This window comes from Arachis hypogaea, chromosome 1 (genome assembly GCF_003086295.3).
Source record: "Arachis hypogaea cultivar Tifrunner chromosome 1, arahy.Tifrunner.gnm2.J5K5, whole genome shotgun sequence".
Taxonomy (NCBI): Eukaryota; Viridiplantae; Streptophyta; class Magnoliopsida; order Fabales; family Fabaceae; genus Arachis; species Arachis hypogaea.
The window spans coordinates 36,705,079-36,710,254 of NC_092036.1; positions in this window are offsets into that span (position 1 = coordinate 36,705,079).

Sequence of the window (5,176 nt, forward strand, 5' to 3'; positions counted from 1 at the left end):
GGGAGAGATACAAGCTACTGACTAGGCAATGCTCTCCAGACATGTTCTCCAAATGGACTCAACTAGACATCTTTTATGAAGGCTTGGGTGAAATGTCAAGATGTGCCTAGATAATTCTGCAGGAAGTTCATTGCATAAGAAGAAAACACCGGAGGAGACTATTGAGCTTATTGAATTGGTTGCTAGCAACCAATATTTATACTCCTCTAACAGGAAGCCTGTGAACTCTGAGGCTCCTCAAAAGAAGAGCGTCATGAAAGTAGAAACTCTTAATGCTCTTCTTGCTCAGAACAAGCTTATGTCTCAACAAATAAGTCTACTTACTCAACAGATGGGTGGCATGCAAGTCTCAGCTATCAACATCCAAAATCTCCCTCAAGAAGCCTCTTATGACATGACAGGTAATTTTATGCAGAATGATAATTATGATTATGCTCAAGCTTCTTCTGAACAAGTCAATTACATGGGGAGTGCTACAAGAAATCCCAACAATGATCCCTATTCTAAGACCTACAATCAAGGGTGGAGGAATCACCCAAATTTTGGGTGGAGAGACCAATCTCAGAGACCTCAGAATTTCACCAATAATTCTCAGGGCGGCTTCCAACAGAATAATTACAATAACTGCTAATTTTAGGCTCAACAGTAACAACCACCTCATCAGGCAAACTCTAAATCCCAAGAAGATTCTAATTGGGAGATGATGATGAGTTTTGTGTAGAAAACCAGAGCCTCCATTAGAAACTTAGAAATGCAAATGGGCCAAATAAGTAAGCAATTATCTAAGAGTTCTGCAAGCACATTTCTAGGTGATACAGTGGTGAACCCAAGAGAAGACTGCAAGGTTATTCAGTTGATAAATGGTAAAGTAACAGGTTCTGAGACCAAGGCCAATGAAGAATTAGTTGAAAAAGAAGCCCCAGAGGAGACAAAGGAAGAAGGGAGCATGCCCCTCCAAAGCGTGCAGACAACCCGTTCCCTGACTCTCTAGACACATATCCTACATTGCCAAAGGCTCCTGAATACAAGCCAAAAATGCCATATCCTCAGGGACTTCAGAAGGCTTCCAAAGAAAAAGAGTTCTCAAAATTTTTAGATGTCTTCAAGAAGCTACAGATCAACATTTCCTTTGCAGAGGCTCTTGAGAAAATGCCTTTCTATGCTAAATTTATGAAAGAATTGTTGACTCACAATAGGAACTGGAAGGAACAAGAAACAGTGGTGTTAACCAAGGAATGCAGTGCCATTATTCAACACAACCTTCCTGAGAAGATGCCAGACCCAGGGAGCTTTGTCATTCCTTGCACCATCAGAGATGTCACCATTCAGAGAGCTTTATGTGACCTTGGAGCCAGCATCAATCTCATGCCACTTTCAGTGATGAAAAAGCTTCAAATTGAGGAGTTAAAACCCACTCGTATTTCTCTTCAACTTGATGATCTTTCTATTAAATTACCTATGGGTGTTGTTAAGGATTTACTTATTAAAGTAGGACCATTCATCTTTCCTGTTGATTTTGTTATATTAGACATGGAAGAGGAGGTAAAATCCTCTATTATACTTGGTAGACCCTTTTTAGCTACAGGTAGAGCTCGCTCTGATTGATGTACAAAACGGTAAATTAACCCTGAGGGTCAATGAAGAATAAGTGGTCCTTCATGTTTTTGAAGCTCTCAAGCACCCTAATGATTATGAAAGGTGTATGAAAATAGATGTTATTGAACCACTTGTTCAAGAGGTACTAAAAGCTTAGGTGCTTGATGACATTCTGGATCCCATCTCTGAGTATGAATTAGTTGAAGTTGATATTCACCACCCCATAAGACTATGGTTCACACGCCTAAAGCAGAGGAGGAAGCCCCCAAGCTTGAGCTCAAATCCTTACCTCCTTCTCTGAAATATGTGTTCTTGGGTGAGAATGACTAATATTCAGTGATTATTAGCTCTTCCCTGAAGCTTGAAGAGGAAGAGGCGCTTATTTCAGTGCTCAAGAGTCATAAAACAGCTCTTGGGTGGACCATTAGTGACTTAAAAAGGATTAGTCCAACCAAGTATATGCACAAGATTCTCCTTGAAGATGATGCTAAACCAGTTGTGAAACCATAAAGGAGACTCAATCCAACCATGAAAGAGGTGGTCCAAAAAGTGGTAATGAAATTATGGAAAGCAAGAATTATTTTTCCTATTTCTGACAGTCCTTGGGTAAGTCCTGTGCAGGTAATTCCCAAGAAAGGAGGGATGACAGTGATCAAGAATGAAAAGAATGAGCTTATTCCCACAAGAACCGTCACAGGATGGAGAATGTGTATAGACTATAGAAAGCTCAATACTGCTACAAGGAAGGATCATTTCCCCTGCCTTTCATTGATCAGATGCTTGAGAGGGCAGCTAGTCATGCATTTTATTATTTTCTAGATGGATATTCTGGATATAATCAAATTACAGTGGACCCTCAAGATCAAGAGAAGACAGCATTCACATGTCCCTTTGGAGTATTTGCCTACAGAAGAATGCCTTTTGGACTTTACAATGCTCCAGCAACTTTTCAGAGGTGTATGCTTTCAATTTTTTCTGATATGGTTGAAACGTTTATTGAGGTATTTATGGATGACTTTTTTGTTTTTGGTAATTCTTTTGAATCCTACCTTAATCATTTATCTCTTGTATTGAAACAGTGTCAAGAATCAAACCTTGTTTTAAATTGGGAAAAATATCATTTTATGGTTACAGAAGGTATTGTTCTTGGACACCGGATTTCAAGTAAGGGAATTGAGGTTGATAGAGCAAAGGTGGAGGTAATTAAAAAATTACCACCACCAACTAATGTTAAGGTAGTCAGGAGTTTCTTGGGTCATACAGGATTTTATAGAAGATTTATAAAGGATTTTTCTAAAATTGCTAAATCTCTAAGCAACCTCTTGGTTGCTGATATTCCTTTTGTCTTTGATTCTGATTGTTTGCATGCTTTTGAAACTCTGAAAGCAAACCTTACCTCTGCTCCCATTATAGCTCCCCCTGACTGGGATCTACCATTTGAATTAATGTGTGATGCTAGTGATTTTGCTATAGGAGCTGTTTTAGGACAGAGACATGGTAAGCTTGTACATGTCATTTACTATGACAGTCGTATGTTAAATGATGCCCAAAAGAATTACACAACTACAGAAAAGGAATTATTAGCTGTTGTGTATGCTGTTGATAAGTTTAGGTCCTATTTACTTGGTTCTAAGGTTGTTATTTATACTGATCATGCTGCTTTGAAGTACCTTCTAACCAAACAGGATTCTAAGCCAAGATTAATCATATGGGTGTTGCTCCTTCAAGAGTTTGATATTGAGATAAAAGACATGAAAGGGTCAGAGAATTAAGTAGCTGACCATCTTTCCAAAATTGAGCCTGAAACAGGAGTACAACCACCCACAGCTGTGACTGAGACGTTTCTAGATGAGAAATTGTTCCTCATTCAACAGGCACCATGGTTTGCAGATATTGCAAATTATAAAGCCATGAATTTTATCCCAAGGGAGTACAGTAGGCAACAAGTGAAGAAGCTATTGACTGATGCAAAGTACTACATTTGGGAAGAACCATACCTTTTTAAAAGGTGCTCAGATGGAATAATCCGAAGATGTGTCCCAAATGAGGAAAAGCAGCAGATTCTTTGGCATTGTCATGGGTCTGATTATGGAGGCCACTTTGGTGGTGAAAGGACAGCTACAAAAGTCTTTTAGAGCGGGTTTTACTGACCGACTCTCTTCAGGAACTCAAGAGCATTTGTGAAGCACTGTGGTAGATGTGAAAAAGCTGCAAATCTCCCTGCCAACCATGAAATGCCACAGCAGAAAATTCTTGAGGTTGCGTTGTTTGATGTGTGGGGTATTGATTTCATGGGACCTTTCCCACCCTCACATTCAAACAACTATATTCTAGTGGCAGTCGACTATATGTCCAAGTGGGTAGAAGCTGTGGCTTTGCCCACCAATGATGCCAAAGTGGTAATGAGCTTTCTTCAGAGATATATCTTTAGCCGGTTTGGTGTCCCAAGGACACTCATTAGTGATGGAGGAAGCCATTTTTGCAACAGACAGCTGAACTCTCTTCTGCAGAGATATGGAGTCCGTCATAAAGTGGCAACTCCCTATCATCCTCAGACAAGTGGACAGGTTGAAGTTTCCAACATGGAACTTAAAAGGATCCTAGAGAAGACCGTCAGTATTTCAAGAAAGGACTGGTCTAGGAAGCTTGATGATGCTCTCTGGACATACCAGACAGTGTACAAGACTCCCATTGGCATGTCCCTTTATCAGTTGGTCTATGGCAAAGCCTGTCACTTGCCAGTAGAACTGGAGCATAAAACTTACTGGGCATTTAGGTACCTGAACCTTGATTCAGAAGCTGCAGGAATTAAGCGAATGCTTCAGTTGAATGAGCTTGATGAATTCAGATACTCAGCCTATGAGAATGCCAAGCTCTATAAAGAGAGAACTAAGCTATTGCATGACAAGAAGATAGCCATCAAAGTCTTTGAGCCAGGACAGAGAGTGATTCTATACAATTCAAGACTCAAATTCTTTCACGGGAAGCTAAAATCTCGGTGGTCAGGACCGTTTGTGGTTACCAGAGCTTCACCATATGGTCATGTGGAATTACAGGAAGAGAATTCTGATAGAAAATTTACAGTGAATGACCAGAGGTTGAAGCACTATCTTGGAGGCGAGGTTCATCGCCAGCGGTCCACTCATCTGTTGAATTAGCAGAACTGACCGTCCAGCTAGTGACGATAAAGAAGCGCTTGTCGGGAGGCAACCCGATGATTTCGTATCCTTAGCTATTTTTCGTAGTAGTAGTTTTCTTAGTTATTTTATTTTTATTTTTATCGACTTCTTACTAATTTTCTGATCATGCAGCTATGTTCCAGGAACCGAACACCTCAAGTCAAAAAAAAAAGCGCACACAACGCGCAAGCGTCACTGACGCGAACACGTCAATCATATGTGCATGAAAAACAAAATTGATAGAGAGTTGCGTAGGAATGGCACTGAACCCATGCTTTAGCACCAACAACCCACACGTACGCGGGTCACACGTGTGCGTGTCGTTTGCAATTATCGCCATCCACGCGTGCGCATCATTGATGCGTACGCGTGACCTTGAATTTCGATGTAAATATGTGTTG